Source organism: Acipenser ruthenus, chromosome 1 (genome assembly GCF_902713425.1).
Source record: "Acipenser ruthenus chromosome 1, fAciRut3.2 maternal haplotype, whole genome shotgun sequence".
In the NCBI taxonomy this organism is placed as follows: Eukaryota; Metazoa; Chordata; class Actinopteri; order Acipenseriformes; family Acipenseridae; genus Acipenser; species Acipenser ruthenus.
In genome coordinates this window covers 93,776,507-93,796,166 of record NC_081189.1, presented here as the reverse complement: position 1 = coordinate 93,796,166, position 19,660 = coordinate 93,776,507, and the positions used below count along the sequence as shown (strand labels likewise).

The window sequence follows — 19,660 nt, the reverse complement described above, 5'->3', positions numbered from 1 at the left end:
GAAAGAGCAGACCGGAGCAGGAGGAGCAAACAAATAAATCTAAAAACATACGTAAGTATGTAGTACCCTTGAGAGACTGCTTTGAATTGGTCAGCCGTTTGGCACAAGAAAATCTAAAACAAGCTCAGCATCACCAAGAACAACAATACAATAAGAAAGCAAGAATTCAGACCTTTCGACCTGGAGATAAGGTATTGTTGTTACTCCCCACATCAGAGTCTAAACTGTATGCTAATTGGCAACTGCCATATGAGGTGATACGGGCCGTGGGTAGGGTGAATTATGAAATTTGGCAGCCTGATCACCGAATTAAACTCCAAATGTACAATGTTAACTTGCTGAAACCTTGGAGGGAAAGGGAGGCCTTGTTTATAGCCAGCGATAGTCTGGAAGAGGATTTTGGTCCTGATACTGATCCACTTAATACAGTTACTGTTCCGATGGGGAAACAGTTGTTTCCTGATCAGAAACGGGAACTTCAATGAGTCGTAAAGGAGTTTGGTGATGTTCTTTCTGATGTGCCTGGTAGGACGAACATTATTAAACATGCTATTATTTCTCCGCCAGGTGTCAGGGTCTGAGAGCGGCCTTACAGGATCCCGGAAAGTCGATGGGAAGCAGTTCGCAAGTAGATGGGGACTATGCTAGAGCTTGGAGTCATTCAGCCTTCCCGGAGCAAGTGGTATTGTACTGGTGCCCAAGAAGGACGACTCCACTTGTTTCTGTGTGGATTTTCGTAAGATGAATGCGATCTCCAATTGCGATGCATATCACATACCTTGGGTGGACGAGCTCCTAGACAGACTGGGAAAGGCGTGGTTTATCTCAACTCTGGATCTGACAAAGGGATATTGGCAGATCCCACTGACTCAGAGTTCTCAAGAGAAAACTGCTTTCTCTACCCCACATTGTCTGTTTCATATCCAGACCATGCTCTTCGGGCTACATGGATCCCCAGCAACCTTCCAGAGACTGATGGACCAGGTGCTATATCCCCGTCAGAAATATGGCGCAGCGTATCTTGATGATGTGGTGATTTTTAGCTCTAATTGGGGAGAGCGTATTGTTAGATTATCAGCCGTCCTACAGTCTCTGAGGGAAGCAGATCTGATGGCTAATCTGGGGCAATGTGCATTTGGCAAACGTGAGACCAAATATCTTGGCTATATTATGGATAGCAGTCTACTTAAATCACGGTAAATTTACGTATTTTTCGCAGGTAGGTTATGGAATAAAATTAGGATTTCGCGGACCTGTTTAAACATTAAATAAACCTAAGTAGATATTATTCAAGAGCACTATAAAAACCTAAAAATAGTGGTACTTGCTTCGTTACGAAAACAGAGCACTGTCATTTGTTAAAGGCAAGCATGCAACATCCCCCAACAGTTGCTGCCGACATTCTCTGTCTGGTGTGGACTTGCCCATACACTGAGACTGCACGTTCTGCATGCACTGAATTGGTTGGAAGTGTAAGGCAGATGTGGAAATCGATTAGAAACAGTCCCAAAACTCAGTTACCCAAGAGCATCTGGCATACGTGGAGTAGTGGTTAGGGCTCTGGATTCTTGACCGGAGGGTCGTGGGTTCAATCCCAGGTTGGGGACACTGCTGCTGTACCCTTGAGCAAGGTACTTTACCTAGATTACTCCAGTAAAAACCCAACTGTATAAATGGCTAATTGTATGTGAAAATAATGTGATATCTTGTAACAATTGTAAGTCGGCCTGGATAAGGGCGTCTGCTAAGATAATAATAAATAATAATAAAGGCAATATATGCAGCACATTCGTTGTCATGTTATTTGTCCCACCCAATAATTTATTTTATTAGTACCGAGTCAAAACAAAGAAAACTTGCCTATTCGGGTCTAAAATTCTAATGCAGGGTAGACTTATTGGTCTTTTACCCCAAGTTTGCAGATCAGGTTTTTTGCTAGACATGGTGCCCCACGGTACCTGATTTCTGATCGAGGAACACCATTCATCAGCGAACTATTTAGGATAGCCTCACCTTACTGGGGACAGAGCAGAGACTCACGACGGCCTATCACCGCCGACTGGGATTTGTTTATACCGCACATCTGTTTTGCATTGCGAACAATCCCACACGCAAGCACTGGTGATAAACCTGCTTTCTTTTTATATGTCAGAGACTTACCTGTGCCACTAGACTTCCTTCTGAAAACCCTGCTACCAGCAGTACTCACATCTTTAGAGATGTACTGAGACAATCTTGTTGATTCACTTGAAACAGCCTATAATCATGCCAGAGCAGTCCTTGCTGAGAGTCATAAGAAACAGAAATTCCTTTATGACAAGAAACGCAGGGTGATGCACTTTAAACCACATGATCTTGTCCGTGTTAAGAAACACCCTCAGTCTGACGCAGCGGCGCGTTTCACATCCAAACTTGCTCCTATTTATGCTGGACCATATCATATCACACAGAAGCTTTCAGCAGCAACCTACAGATTGATGAAGCTTCCTGACTGCGTAGATGCTGGAGTCTACCATGTAGTAAATCTCCTTCCCTACTGGACTTGGGATTCTGCAACTGAAAAGTCTTCTCTCTGAAGTCACCTTCTTGAGCCACTCCCCCCAACTCCACATGAGCTGGAAGAACAGCCTTCACACATCGAGAGCACTAAATCATCTCAAGCCTTTACTGAACAGCTTGATCAAGCACAAAGCCCTGCATCACCTGTTTTGTCACCTGACAGCCATCTCAGAGAGTCAGAAGATGCATTCCATGTGACACATCAGAGGCACTTGTCTCATGCTTCCCTGCACGCAGACTTCCTGGATCCTGAGTCTAATGGAGAAATGAACACAGACATTGTGCCTGGTACTTCGTCACCTTATGGACTTTGTCCCAGGCAACAACCACGGATTACCCAAGACTGGTCCAAAACTGGTTGGACCCACCCTCATCACACAAATAGACTGAATTTTTGATAGCCCAGACTGTAAGCTTAACATTGCTGAAATTCCATACTTTGACATAGAAAGTATAAACAATAACTTTCTGTACTTATGCATTACTTTTGTTTTTGTTTTATTTAAATATATTTTCAGCGGCTATATGTATACATGATGCACTTACCGTAGTTACTGTAATCTAAAAAGCAGGTACATACTGACATAAGTAAGTTTCTGTTTGATACATTGCTCTAGTTCTCTCTAAGCCATGATTGCTTTTCTATTTCGAGTGTTTGTTAAGCATTCACTGAGGACAACCCTTTTTCCCCCAGGGGAAACCTGTGACGGTTCCTATACCTTTAAGGCTCTGCCCATACATTGTGTGTGTGTGTGAGAGAGAGAAAGTACACACACAAAGAGAGAATGTGATACTGAGTGCACACATATAGCTTGCTATTACTGAACTCCCTGTTTATCGACTGTACAAATCATGGGGATTATTATTATTATTATTTTGTAGCAATATTATATTTGTGTGATATATTTGTTTTAAATCAGATTTCATGTGGCTTATTTCTGAAAAGGCTCCAAAAACCATTGAAGGTCTTGGGTCCAGCCTCCAGACACTCACAGAACTGCAATCAGGCAATGACAGCACTCAGAATTTTCAAAACAAAGGAATATGTCACTTACTAAACCCAACCGACAGCAGACACGAAAACCAACCTGGCTGTAAAAATACTAAATGGTTGAACAAATCTAAACAAAGAAAGATACAAACTGACAAACAACACAATCGGAGACAAATGCTCACTCCATGATTGTAAATTGATAAAATAAATGAATAAACTAGTGCCTAATACCAATCCTTTGAGTCAGACACACACAACAAGGTGGAAGAATGCTTAGAGGAAGATAAAGAAACAAAGTCTGAGGAAACAAGCAAGGACCCAGCTCTGTAGGTTAAATGGTGCTCTCTTATTCCTCCAGCACATAGCACTATGTGCCAATCAACAGGAAACCCCTGCCTCCACACTTTGCAGGCCCATGCCCACATTAGCATTAACTCACAATTCGCTTCCTTTTTTAGATAGTGGTGGCCAAGTGAGATGGTGACTGCTATTGTTTTCCCTCATTGATTGTAATGACCTATCTAATCTCAGTGAAACTATTATTTCTATCATTCCATGTGATTGCCCATGTTAGCCCAAACCCCAAAATAGTAGAAATACTGTATTACCTAACAGAGAAAGCTGTCACCCATAGAGCTTTGCAACAGAGACCTACTATATGAATAATTAGCAAAAGATTGAAGTGAATGCTTTTGGCTGATCAAGACTCAGCATCCATGTTTGTCCTTACCCTAACTGACAATTGCTGGCAATAATGTCATATGTGGTTAAAACTGTTTTTGTTGTTTTAAAATGTGTACAGGTATCTGCAAGGGTCAACTTTAAAGTACTTTAATTAAGTAATAATGGGAGTCTATGTAAAGCAATGACATAATCCATATGACTGGAACTAGATAAGTACTAGCCACAAGTTTTAAAAGCATTTTTCAATATTATCAAAGGTATTGTAATATTCTTCCTGCAGATCGGCCTTTTCATTTTTGTAAATATAAACCTTGGCATGGCTTCTTTCTAAACTACAGTATTCCTTTGAATTTAAGATGCCATCGAATTTAAGATGCAGCCCAAATTTCCTACCTTCAGTTTGAGGAAAAAATCAAACATCAAATAAAGATGCACTTACAAAGATACAACCTCAATTAACCTCATCTAAAAAAAAAACATGTATGGAAGCAGTTTACGGCCATCTGTTGTCACAGAGCGCATTACAGTTATGTGCTGCTTCTCATTTTCAGTCGTGATTATTCGCACCTGTTTTTTTTTTTTCCCTTTTTGTGAACTGTGGTATTGCTTGGCATTTCGAAAAATACAAGGGTCTGATCAGCATTTCCGATCTGTCCAAGCTGGTACTGCTTGTTAGAACTGAGTCTAATAACGAAATGCTGAAATTGTAAAAGCTTCTCTTCGGATTCCTCAGGAAGCTAATGTCGCTTCTTTAAAAATGGCTGCCTGTATGTCATTTGTTCGTCTTTTCTCATCAGTCAATCACGTTGCTGTTTGTGTAGTCGGGCAAGCACGTCTTTTAATACACACATCATTATACTGGAATTTGAGGCGCAGGCCATTTTTGAGAAGAAAAAATTGGTTTAAAAAGTATATCTTAAATTCAAAGGAATACCCTATTTAAGTAAATACTTGTGAAGTTCATAAACTTTTCATGTTCCCTATACCACCCCAAACCCTCCCTCCATTGGATAATATATTATTTTTCTGTATTGCTTGTCTCTTTCTTACTTACTGTTCATCATCTTTTACAGTTTTTGTTTTTGACAAATTGCCAGCAGTCACAGTTTGCCCAAGCGGGGTATTTTATGTCAGGTTCTTGATATTTGAGTTAAAACTAAAATACCAAGGAGCTACCATGTTATGCCTGAAGTTACTAGAATAAACATCTTAATAGCCATGGTGGACACAAACAGATGTTCTAATTGCATGTCTGTGAGAACCTGATATTTACAAGTTCCATTCTATGTTGACCTCTGTACTTTAGAAAGTCCCAGTTCCTATAGGGATTTATTTGATTTATTGACTTGGGAAAATTGAAAAATGCAAAAAATACTGGCATTTTTTAAGGTTATATAGATGATAAACAGGGTTAATAGTGATTTATGTTCAAGGTTGATCACACTTTCCATCATTGGGGCTCCTAATGTTAAATCAGGTTGGCACCAACAGACTTTATCAGCTGATGTTTACAGACTGATTGTCATGGTCTGCACTGCAGAGGTATAACATCTCAGACCTCTGCTAGTATCAAAGGGTACTCTGGAACAAATCTATATTTGCTTGGATTTAACAGGATGTTTTTTTTTTTTTGGTGAGCGTTCCCACTATTTTATGATTTAATCCTTCCTGCAAAAATCACAAGAGGCAGAAGTGAATATGTTAAAGCATAAATATTGGTCTTACAGATTGACTATCTTACAGATTCAATATTTGTTGAAATGCCAAGCTTATTTTTTCAAGTTGTCAGGACTGAAATGTCACTACAATGTAATTGTCAACACTATTGCGTGCATGTGATATTCTAAAATAATAATCTATTTTTTTATTTTTTTTTAATGTTGCTTGCCTATTGTTTGGTTAGAAGCTAACAGTCAAATAAGGAAAGACATAAAAACGATTTGGTGTATTGTGCAAACTTATAGTGTTCTGGTTGTGGTATAACAAAAACAAGAAAGAAAGAATAGAAAACTCCAATCATTACAACTGGAAAACTGTACTGTGCTCTCCTTCCTTGCATTCCAGAGAGTTGTTTGATAACTGTAGCAAGGCTGGCCTTGGAATATTTGTGTTGAATACCAGTAATCTCCCTTCTAAAACGCAGCAATTTAATTTCATATGAATTTCCTTCCGGCTGCCCAGCTGCGGTTACTCAAAACATATTAATTAAAGCCTGACCGGATTCAGTTCCCTTAAGCAGTGCCATTTAAATATCATAATTATACAGGATGCGGGCACAGACTATGTCAGCCATGTACTTTTTCCAGGGCCTCTCCATCTCTCAACTACACATGCATGTTTTTCAGAATAACTGACTGTACTGTAATCATGATGAAATGATGAATATGCTCTGCTGTTTGGAGCCCTGGATAATGAGATGGAATCCAGAGGGGGATTTGATGGTATATATATATATATATATATATATATATATATATATATATATATATATATATATACCTATTGCTAGTATTACATGTATGATCCTGGGTTTGGTTTAATATTCGGAATTCAAGGACGCAGCTTATAGTATGACTCACTTGGCTGAATGGCCCACCTGCCCTTATGCAAATGAATCTACTGCTGTACAATATTCATTGTCATTTTTTCAGCTGTTCATATATACACAGTTCAATGCTGTCATGCAACATGATGTAATTACATTTTTGTGGAAAATAAGAAAGAAAATAGATGGCATCCATGGGCAAAAGTGTAAATTAGGATATTGTTAAAATATTTTTGACTTTCAAAGCCTACACAAATGTGAACTGGTTACTTAATAATAATCATACTGAAAAACAGCTTAATATTAAGTATTGCTATTTTTTAATTGGCAGGCAGCATGCTGTGGTTTAACTCCAGTTACCTGGTCAGGCACATCTGTCTTTTTCTAAGCAAAGGCAGACCACCCACCTCAATACGCTGAACTTAAGTTACTTCAAAAGAGATTGTTTGTACACTGATTTATTGCCGGGTGCCCAAAGATAGCGCTCTGAAGCTGCTTTTTTCCCCCTCCAAAACCACCTGGATTTCTCAACACCCTCAGGCTATTCAGTAAAGTTTATGGGTTTCCAACTACAAACTTTTTTCAACGCGATATGGTCAGCTCAGGGGAGAAGATCATATATTATAACAAATCTAATTTATTAACTTAGGCTGCTGAAGACAAAAGATCAGGCGATTGAGACTGGGCTAGAAACAAATCATCCCCTTGAACAGCGTCTGATTTGTTTTATGAAATACAGTATGCAGGATAATTCACTTTTATGTGATAATGTTTATCCAAGTTGCAATTTGATAGGATACCTTTTTTAATTAAAACAATAGCCCATGACAAGACTACTTAAGTATAATTAATAAAGATGGTATTACCATTTTAATTGTTGAAATACCTATAAGCACATATACAGGAATTTGGTAAAACTATATAAAATGTACACATATTTAATTTACATTCCATTTTTGAGGCCTGCATTTAGATAACAAACCACCTGCAACCTGCATGGAGCCTGTGTGTTTGAACAACAATGAACCATGTTGGATCAGAATAATTGCTGCACAGGTGTTGTGCAGTCAGCTTCCAGGTGCACCAATCTTTTTTGTTTGCCCTAAAGATAATTGGAAGCGGCATTACAGTGCCTACACAGTTTTATACATGTCTAAGAATCCACTGCAATCTCACTGTCACCTCTGCAGTTCCTGTACAGAGAAATACATTCTAAAGAAGTTCTGTAGAGAAATATGATTTATAGCAAAATCAGTAATAACCGCTTATTGCCTGCAACACCATACCATACCAAACATACCTATATAGTGCCCTTTGTGTACATGTATCACAAGTTCCAGTGAGAAGGGGCACACGAAATAAAGGCCCTGGATCCAAAAGCCTTTAAAGAGTATTTTGGTACTTCCAACAGAATACAAGATATAGGCATGAACATAACGTATTAGAAGCTCACTTAAATAAAAAATACACCACAAATATAATTTATATTTGTTGTGGTTTTATCTACATGGGTAGTGAGGTGTTTGCTCTAAAATACGCCACCCCTGCAACGATGAATAATATGGAAGGACACAAATGTCTATATTGAGAATATAACTGTAATTACTCATACTATTGTAACCCTATGCATTATTTTAGGGAGGAGATTAAAAAAAGAACACCTGACAGGTTTCTAACTGTAACTAGGCCTAGCATTCAACAGGCTCATACCGTATATGTTCCGTCATTACTGAAGTAAACTTTCACGCAAGTATGATACATGTCTGTCTACCCTTTTAATCTTTCTATTAAACTGTAACTTAACCCAAGAAGAGAAAGATATCTCTAAACCCACATAAGAAGGCCACTGCCTCTTTGAATGCTGTGATATTTCTCTTTGTTAGTTGTATTGTATAGAATTTCAGCCTTTAAGAAAAAAAATACCAGATCTCCCGGCAACATGAGAACCTGACAGATCTTAATCAGCCCTTTGTCAACGTCGCGAAACATAATCATATATCTGTGTGATGTCACCTCTTGTATTAGTACTTAAGGTGCACAATGCTTCCAGTCTTGCTAGGTACTGTACAACACTATACTTTTTTTGCATGTGAAGAACTTGTTAGCAGTGGTAAAAAAAAAAAAGACTGAGATGTTGGTGAAAGAGTTAATCATAGAAAGTTTTATATAACATAGACTCACTTCCCTAATGTGGTTTACATGGATAGGGGATACATTGTAAAACAGTTGGATAAGTTTGATTTATATACATTAGCAGGTCTTAATCTGCATGTACAAGAAAATGGCCAGCTTCAAATAACAAAATATGTGTGTCCTTGTGATGCTGGCCCAGCAACCACCACCCAGGTGTGGCCAGCTGCAAAGCAGCAGCAGAGGAGGGGAGGGAAAATCAGTGAAAAGACAAATAGGTACAAGAATGAGGTGCATCAATAATTGAAATACAACCAGAATTCAAATAAAACTGTTTTGCATGTGTTACAACCAGGAAAAAAGATTTTACTAAAATGATATCGATTTTCTTTTTTAATGCATTAAAATAACCCAGCTGGGAGGGCATGTGTGTTAACCTGTCAAAACAGAACTAATCTGTTCTGACAGGCTGCCCTTGAATGTTTCTAGCCAATGGTAGCACCATCATTATTATAGAATATGGAAATATTACTTTGTATAGCTGATTTACTATATGGGTGGTTTTTGTACATGTGAAATATTTTGGTCAGAGTAATAACATCTAAAAAAATCTACAGGCTGCAAATAATTCCTTTTATCTAGACATCAGTATTATTTTAAAGAGTTATAGGCAGGGCTCCCAAGTGGAGCATCCGGTAAAGGCGCTGCCAGAGTACAAGATGCTCCCTATAGCTTGGAGCTCACCAGTTCGAATCCAAGCTATGCCATTGCCAACCATGGACGGGAGTTCCCAGGGGGCATCACACAATTAGCCAAGTGCTGCCCAGGAGGAATAGGGGTTAGGTCGGCTAAGGAGTCCTTGGCTCACTGCACACCAGTGACGCCTGTGGCTGGCCGGGCACCTGCAGGCCAGCCTGTACGCAATTCAGAACTGCGTGGTCCTCCGACGCTGTAAGTTCTGAATATGGCTGCACGGCAGGCTTGCAGAGTGAAAAAAAGCAGACGGCTTACAGCACTCATTTCGGAGGACGCGAGTGCTGGTCTTCGTCTCTCCTGAGTTAGTTCAGGGTTTGCAGCGGTGATCAAGGTTGAATAATAATTGGACATTCCAAATTGGGAGAAAAATTGGAAAATGAATACAAATAATTGTTTTTTAAAAAAAGAGTTATAGGCACAAATGTAATAACAGTAAAAAAAACAGGCGAAAATAGCTTGCACCCTAAAGAGTTAAACCTAACCTAAAAGTGACATTTAAAAACTCATCAAGTGTACCTCAACATGTACTGAAGGCCTCTGTTGTTTTAAAAAAAAATAAAAACATCGCTAATAAAAGGATTCAGTATTTTGACAGTAAATTGAACTGTATTGTTGCACTGCAAATATGGTATTTATGTTATATTGATGCCAGGGAAATTGCATTTCATCTTTTAATTTGACTATTAGTTCCAGAGGAGTGCTTAAGGTTCCTTTTTAATGGAAAGTTCATCAGACTGTAGCTAACAAGCTGACATTCAGGCCACATTAGCTACCAATGGCTGCTTGCATAACAAGTCTGTCAATGATTTACAAAGTGTGTACACAGACTGCCAAGAGTCGTCTCACACAAACAATTGGTTACTCATTACCAAGTCTGTACAGTAGTTATGCCATGGCCTGGAATGATGTGTTAAAGGTGCAGTATCAACATTTATGAGCAGAATTCAAATTAAAAATTTCACGAGATAAATGATTTGTCAATCATTTTTTGTTTGCAAGTTTAAATGTCCATTTGGGATTACTATTTATTGTTTTTTACTATTTTTTTTAAACAATATTCAGTGTAAAGTAGCTCTGTTTTTCTTTAGTATGCATTTACCCTTTTGGGACAGGCTGTGACGCATGTTTAATGGTGGCATAATATTTCATATTGTCTTGAACAATGTGGTAAAAAGACAATGATAATGACGTTTAGCTTGTTAGACTTCAATCAAAAGCCATGCATGAGGACCAGTGTGTTTACCATTAATTTGTTTACATTTAAAGCATAAGAAAACATACATGTGGCCTATCAAATTCCCCTCCCATAACTTTGCTTCACAACACAGGTGAGTTGGTAGTTGCTAGATCACTGTTTTGATTTGTTCATATTTACAAAGATGGCAACCTTTAAATGCACGGTACTTCAATTCTCTAACAGCCATCTTTACTACACAAAGCAATGATATCATGCCAAAGATCAAATCAAAGCGATTCAATGGTTTAAAATGATCTGTTAAGACTTCCACGTTAGAAAAAGAACAGAAAAGAGTTTTCTTCCTATGTTATACATTATTGTCATTTAATCTGAATACGAGCGATGCTGAAACCCTTCTAAAAGTTTTTTTCCTTTTTAATAACATGTCTGGACGTCTCTTTGTGTGTGACACAAGTGCTGCTGAACAGTTACCGTGGTACTTTATAAGACTTGGTTTTCAAGGGTTACTCCAGCCCTGGATTGTGATCCAAGCATGTCCCAAATGTGCAGGTCACAGTCAGGACTGCACCCCCTTCAGTAATAAATTATGAGCAATTTATCATAAAGTTATCTTGGACTTTCTCTTGTCCCAACAAATTTAGCTTCTGCTTCTCTTTTCAATATTAAGCAGTGGCTGGCAGTGTTGAGCGCTAAATAACTCACTTTGAAGGTTACTGAAATCAGCATGTTATCCCAGAGTAACCACCAGGAGCTTTGGCATGAGACCCAAAAGCTACCTCTTACACAATATAAGCAATCGTAGGATAGATTCTGCTTTAATGGGTTTTATAGATCAGACTATCAATTTCAGAAGCAATTTCATTTGCTGGTGCACTTCTTGGTTGACACTTTTGGTTTTTAAATATTTATATATATATATATATATATATATATATATATATATATATATATATATATATATATATATTGTAAAGTACCTACTGTATCTCTCCCACTTCCTAGGGTTTCGGCTGAGCTACTGTAAACATGTCGTATACATTTGTAAATGGATGTCTAAAACCATTGTTCATTGAACCCAATTAGAATTATGCAGCATTCACAGAACATGAGCAATGGCTATGTGTAGAAACTGGGAATTGAAATAGCAATTATGTGCTTGTGACTTTAGAAAGAGGACAGGATTTCCCACGGAGGTGAGACCGAGCCGATCGGCATCCAAGGCTGGGAAGCAACCATTGCTTCCCCCAGGGAAAATGAAGAGAAGGATAGTGGATAAATCAATGAGAAGTCTAGAAGTCTCCCCGGCTTACAAGGGAGATTGGTGCAGCTAGATTGGTGAAGCTGATCCATGCAGGGATACAAGAATGCTGAAAAAGAGAAAGAAATAAACATGCAAGGAAGTGGTCTCCAGAGAGGGGACTGGCACAGATGAAAGCAGATAGTTAATAAAGAGTACAGGGTTTCCCCTTGGCTCGCATAGAGCCGCCCTCGTGGAGGTGATACTGAACTGATCGGCATCCGAGGCTGGGAAGCAACCGTTACTTCTCCCAAGGGGAACCTAGAGTGATATAGAATGGGAAAGCAAAAGTGTTAGGATAGATTTGGCCAGGGTTCCATCTGGCTTGTGGAGAACCTTCCTGGTGCAGGACGAGGCCAGCGCGGCTGGGCCTCTGAAGTTGGGAAGTGAGCTTCACTTACCCCCAAAAGAAGACCCCCGGCTCCCTGCAACTGCATCACCAATGCAAAAAAGAAGGACTAATCTCATCGCTCCTTGTGGTTACTCTGGGATCACATGCTGATTTCACTAACCTTCAAAGCCGAGAGTGGGATGGCAAAGCACACCAAAAAGACCCCATGGCAAAATAAACCAGATAAAAGTTTTCCACAGTAAAAGCACACACAAGTGCAACAAGGCAAAGTGAAAGCTTTAAATAGGGTGATTAATTGATATTTTGGCAGAAAATAACAGGGAAGAGCCCTAGCTCCTGCCCTCTGAACCACACTAAAGTTAAAATTATGCAGTGTAAATTAGGTTCCCAATGCTTCATAAAAATGTGTGAAAAGGTACTTTCATCCACATCAGATTTGGGAAGTTATTTAGTTGATCATATTGCTTGATTGTCTTGCTGTCACAAATGTACTGTTGTAATAGTATCTAAATGTTTTGCATGTTTTGAACTACCTTGTAGACAGCATTTGTTTTAGTTTTATACCCACTTGAAACTAAAGTATCAACATGTCCATCTGTGAAGAAAATAGAAATGCCACTGCTACTAATACATAGAAATATATGAGGCATAAGAAATAAGGAACATACTGTAGTTATAGCCCAGGAAGCAAAATAGAAGTTGAAAATGGGCTAGGCTGTGATTAGTACTGGGAGGTAAAAAGTTAAAACCCACTATTATTTTTTTTAGCAACAAGTGTTACAGCCTATAATTTGGAACATTGCTCTTTAGGAGTTCACAGTAACCGTGTGACATTGAAGCTTTAAAAAAATCCACCCAAAACCCTTGGTCTATGTAATTGAGTCCTGATGTCACCGCTAGCTTGGAAGAAGTCTGATTTAATTAAAAAAATACCCTCTTTGTAGAAGACCATGCTCACATCAAAAATGGATGTACACAGGTAAATACAGTATTAAAAACATTTAAATAGTTTACTGTACAAAAAGTTAACTTTTAAAAGTTTAGATTGATCTCTAAATCCATCATTTTTAAAAACATCTTTCTGTCACCTGGTTTCTATTCTTAGTGTATTTTTTTTTAAGACTACTTAGTATAAATAATTTTTGTTTTAAAATACTGTATAACACTACATTTAAATGTCATGCATCTGCTGAGGTTGTGTAGCAAAACCACACATAGGAAGTGGTTTGCACCAGAGATCTAGCCAAGTATGTACTGTATGACATCAACCTTTTTAGGTACAAAGCAATTTCAGGATTGTTTATTTAGTTTTTAGTCTGAAATATGGATTTTAATATTTTGTGGTATAATATAAGACAGTATGCTGATGACAGATCGACATTCCTGGTGTTTAAAGGGCTAGGCGTCCTTCATTAGAGTGTGAATGTTTCATGAGGGAAATGGCTCAGTTCTCAGTCTTTATTTTTATATAGCGCCTTTCATGATAGATCACTGCAAAACACTTTACAAGGATACAAACATTAATAAATATTACAAAAAGTAACAATAAGCAGTAAAATGAACAGCAGAATAAAAACAAAACAATAAAAGAGTAAAAAAAGCAAGACGGGGTAAGAAAACATTTAAAGATATATAAGATTATAAAAATGTGTTTTTAAACTAGTTTTAAAGGCAGCTACAGTGGGAGCTTTCCTTACAGGGCTACGCAGGTCATTCCATAATTTAGGGGCTATAGCTGAATGCTCTACCACCTGTGTTTTTTTTCTGAATTGGGAAAAGTAAGTAACATGACATCCTGTGATCAGATGAGCGGCTAGGAACATATGGGGTTAAAAGATAATTTAAGTAAGATGGGACAAGGCCATTTAAAGCATAGGTTAAATGCAACACCTTAAAATCGATCCTAAACCGGACAGGAAGCCAGTGCAAAGATGCTAGCATAGGGGTAATGTGTTCTTGTCTCTTGTCCCTGTTAAAACAGTAGCAGCATTTTGTACAAGTGGCAGACAAGAACTATGAATACCAGAGAATAGGGCATTACAGTAATCTATCCTTGAAGATAAAAAAAAGCATGCATCTGTTTCTCAGCATCTGGTCAGGAAAGAATACTTTTCAATTTGGCGATACTTCTTATAACTGCCCATTCTGATACATGTGATAAATATATAACCATATTAGGTTCTAGAAAAAACTACCTACTTTGGCTATGGTAATTGGTTAACTAGAGGCAATACTTTTGCAATCAACTTCCAAATGAGATAAGGTCATTGTGTAGAACTGATTTTTGGAAGTAAAACTGAAGGTCTGCATGATAAGTAAACATGAGGCAGGAAAGAATCAATTTAGAGCTTTTAATGAACAACCTCTTATCACAATCTTTCTGCAGTATTGCCCCACTAGTTAAATATTACATTTAAGCATGTCAGAATATTTTAAGGTGGTCAAGGGCAATTTTACTTTAAGGTGGTTGCTTATAGTACCTTACAAAATAAATCGGGTTTTGAGTGTACCAGCCTGTGAGGGAGGAGACCCTCACATTTGTCTCAGTATGTATCTGGACATTTTCTGCAAATTGTTTTTTTAACTGTTTGTGTATTGTGTTGCTGAACCTTGGGTCTAGTAAGGAAAATAATAAAAATAAAATTCACTTACCTGGTGTATCAGGACTGGAAGCCTGTGGTTGGGAGTGTCCTGAAAAACAAAAGAAAGGTTAATCAAGAGTACTGTTTAGACAGTTGGTTTGGAAGGCTGCACACTTCCAGAACAATGTATTGCAGTACTATTGTTAAGCTAAAATGAACAACAGTTATTTTAATATGCATGTTTTTGATATGCAGTGGTTTAGGCAACCTGAGTTGGGTGTGGTGGTATGGTCCATCTTGACAGGAAGTGGGGAACCAGCCATGTTGGTGAGGGAAGCTTTTATTGACTTCCCTGGGTACTGACTTCCTGTAGCAGGGCAGTACCTGCAGAAGATATTGAAAGGGGGGGGGATAGCTGATTTTAGTTAAGTTTCCCTCTGTTTGTTTTAAAGCATAGTATTAATGCATGTGTTAGATTAATGTTTAGTATATATACATATTCATTGATTTGTTTCTTTTTGAGTACTTTATTTATTATTGATAACTGTTTGCTGTTTTGTTCTTATATAACCACCTGCATAATGGTTTATTCTGGGGGGAGGGATAGGCCTGGAAAGGTATAAAGGCTGTCATTTGGTTCAGTCAGAATCTTCCTTTTGTGTAGATCAGAGGGCAGTTTTGCAGCTCTATGGTTGGACTCAGTTATTGAAGTCAGTACCTGTGATTAGGTGACTATAAATAGTTATTTTTGGTTTCCACTTTTTCTTTCTTCAAGTTGTTTGATATTTGGTTCAATTAGCAATAATTAATTATTGTTCTTAAATAAAAATAATTGGTTTTACACCAAACTTCTCTGTGCTCTGCGTGCTTCCCTGCGAATCAACACCAGCCGCTGGCTGCACTCTCCAACACAGCCCCAATGTACAACAATCATGGATTGATACCAGACTGAATGCATGCACTTCCAGCCTTTGTACTTGTAGAAAGAAATCCCTCACGAACCAGAGTTTGAGGATTTATATGTAATACCATAATCTGAGGTCCATGGCTATGAACATGGGTGGAAGTTAGTATCAGTCTGACTGCTGGAAACACTATAAAAGAACACACTTGGCAAGAGGATTATATACGATAAAAACAATTATGTTATAAATGTATATCTGAATATACCAAATGGACTAATATTAACTAATTAAGAAAACTTTTGGAGCGGTAGAGGTTTTGTTGCAATCTTTTTGTTCGCCCATTTGTACAGTCAAACTCACCATGATTGAAATTGATGAGTTATACCAATGCATACCACTCAACTTGATGTCTGATGCACTATAATTTGGATCTAAAGAGAACCCTAAAGCAGATCACAAGTGAAATAAAGCAAATTACAATTAAGATAATTAGGATAGCTAATTCCAGACTATTATGTATATTTATTGTTCCATCATCTCCTTGCATGTTGTTGGGTATTTGCTTTGACTATATAAATATACATCTCGTACATAATATTAATATCCTGGAAACAGCTGTCCTACACTGCCTAGTTCACATCGTATCTCAGAGACAACATATACATCATACATGGTCATCCATAACTGTAAACACTCAATCATAATCTTTAACAAGATGCTGTGTTTAATAAAGATTATTTTAGGTAATTAGCATACACCTTCGCTGTTACCTATAGTAAAGTTAAGTGTCCTTCAGGGTTCAATATTAAGACATTGTAATAATGCTCTAAAACTGATTTCAATAGAATCATGTTTGAATGCTGAATTTACTTGTTGTTTATTTGGTAAGTTTCCGAAAAACGAGCAACATTTGTAATTACGCTTAATATAACGTAATTTGGTATTGAGCCCTTGACCTTTTACCCGTAGGACCTAGTTTTAAAGCTGACAGCTAAATAAGCAGTGTCAGGTTTGACAGGCCAAAGATGTAAGTGGGTAGAATGTGAATGTAAGCCGGGGTAAGTAGAGTGCTCTATGTTGGTGGAGGTTAAAGGGCATTGCTAAAATAACAGACATATGAAAAGTGAAAGGTGGTGATGGTAGGGCAAAGTTGAGGGCATTCTTGAAGATCTCACTTCGAAAAGAAAGAAAAGAAAAGAGAACCAGACTAATACTATTTCATAAAATAATACCCTTCTTTGTCTCTAGCTGTTTCTGTTTGAACTAGCCGGTAAGTTAAATATATTTATATATTTTATTGTTTTAGCTATTATCACAATCCTGAGGACCATCATTTATGTATCCCCATTTCCACAGGATACATTGTACTCCTCATCTATTTCTCTTTCACTTCTCAGAGAAGCTTTATTGTTTTCTGTTGAATCTATTAAATGTGTGAAATGTTTCACCATGTATTAAACTTTTGGAGAAATAAACTGAGAAACAACATATTTCAAACTGTACTTATTTCATAAACACGTAAAACAGAAATAAATTTGAGAACCACACGCAATTTTTTGTTTAAAAACTAAAAGTGGTTTATAGACGAACCTATTCAAATTACTAAGATCCACCACTATTTAGATCATTAAAATATACCCTTGGCCCATTGGCTGATTTGCATGAGAATTTCTATAGCTTTTTACACCCTCTTCTGCTGTGGTCAGAATCTGTAACGAAAGTACTGTACATTGTACAACACAGACATTATCAGAGGGCACAATGCAACAAGGCAGAGGCTGGGCACATTCACTTTACCTGTCTACCTTAATATTCTCCATATCTGCAGCTCTGGAATCTTCTGTTTACTAAATTCTTTCTGCTTATGTATGAAAGGCTGCCGCCTCAAGCAATCCTCACCTTCCTGTTAACACCTGCTGTAGGTGGAACAAATGCAAACTATTTGAATGCACTCATGGTCGGTTGTACTTTTTATTATGTCTCCCTAAAGGAAAAGCCTTTACTTCAAACTGGTTGTGACATATTTTAGCCTTTTGTAGAAAAAAGAAAAAAAAAGGTGCCAAAGGGCATCCTTTTGAAAAAAGGAAATAAAATAATGATGGTTTGACAGTACAACTGGGTGAAACCTTTGCTCTAATTATTTAAATTATCTGTAAAAAAAAAAAAAAGTTTGCTTTCGTGCACCCTCAAGATAAACTAGAACTGCAGTGGACAATGAGGCTTTTCACTGTGTCAATAAAGTACACTACGTTTAGGGATAAGATCTTTTCATTGCCCCTTTAGCCCAAGGCTAAAGGTTTTTTTTAGACCTACCTAAGAAACTTTATTGACAGTATAGGAATTGCAAAAGAGAAAATGTAGGGATTCGCCACAATATTCTAAACAAAATATTTGTAAATTGAGAAATGTCAGCAGAATTCAATACAGAAGGAGAGAGAATACTAAGGTACTTAAATTAATTCCTATACATTTTCCAAACAAGATATGGGAAATCCTCTCCTTCACTTTGCACAAATGTCTTAATCTGTTTAGTACATAATATGCATGCTGTGGTTCTAAAAGCATGAATATGTCATTTTCAAACAATCTTTATAAAAGGCTGTCAAATAGGTAATTTATCACATACCATCTAAAACTATTCATCTAAGCACTACCTGAAAGGTCCCAGCTGCTGTAATATAGCAGAACGTGCAAATCCACTCTCTTCCATTCTTCTGAAAACAAATGGTCCATGAAGATAATTAGGAAATAATGCATGGATCACTTGAAGTGCATTAAGATGAAACTGACAATTGACAGACTGGACAAATGCATTTGTTAAGTTTATTGTTGCGTGCTGTTCGCTTTTCAAATGCGTGTTGATATGATGATTCATGTACATTTTACGATCTCTGAATGTAAAATTACCAGTCATTTATACTATTTGGTGACCAAATTAGAAAAGTAAAAAAATGTCAGGACAATTTTTAACATAGGCACGGATTAAATCTAACTTTGCACTGAAAAATGACTTTTCTATTACTATTGCAGTAAAGGTGGATGCAGCAATGCTTAGAGTATAAGCAAACAGGAATATAGGAAACTAGCTGCTCAAGATAAAAAAATATATATATATATATGTACTACATGCATTACTGTATTAGTAAAAGTAACAAAGTATATTCAAATGAAGGAATATGTGCTTTAGGATGAAGAGGCCCAAGTCATTTAACTAGAAAGTTAACAGAAGCCAAATGAGTTAATAGGAACTCAGTACTACATTGAAGCAGTATGTGTCACTGGTGCCAGATGAATTGTAAATGACTGCTAACACTAACAGTAAATGGATACAAAATGACTAGAATTTCCTTTTTATGGCCTGGTTCCATGCTGAGAAATTTATTTGTGGAATGACTACAAATAAATGAAAGGCAAGCTCAGGAAAACTTGAAGGATAAAGAAAGCATTTAGTAGGGAAAAATCACAAGCTTTTAAGACAGAACCTGTTGCTGCGTGTAACTTTCATAGACAGGAAAGATGGGAACAAACATCGACAACAGTAGTAAACATATACTGCCATTGCAGGACGCCAAGCCTATCAAGCGCCACATAAAGCTGTACTGTACTAACAGTACTAGGGTTGCCACCTGGCCCCATAATTCCGGAACACTGCGAGACA

The 19,660-nt window shown here is 37.6% G+C and overlaps 1 long non-coding RNA gene across 1 annotated transcript in view; it reads right to left on the bottom strand.

The window, feature by feature from the left end:
• LOC131738184 (uncharacterized) overlaps positions 1-15,476 on the bottom strand; it is a 91,494-nt gene extending 76,018 nt beyond the window's left edge. The window contains exons 1-2 of the long non-coding RNA XR_009329738.1: positions 15,366-15,476; positions 15,168-15,206 (exon numbers count right to left, since the gene is read on the bottom strand). This is a non-coding gene — a long non-coding RNA (uncharacterized LOC131738184). The remainder of the gene's footprint in view (positions 1-15,167; positions 15,207-15,365) is intronic.
• Positions 15,477-19,660: the final 4,184 nt, after the last annotated feature.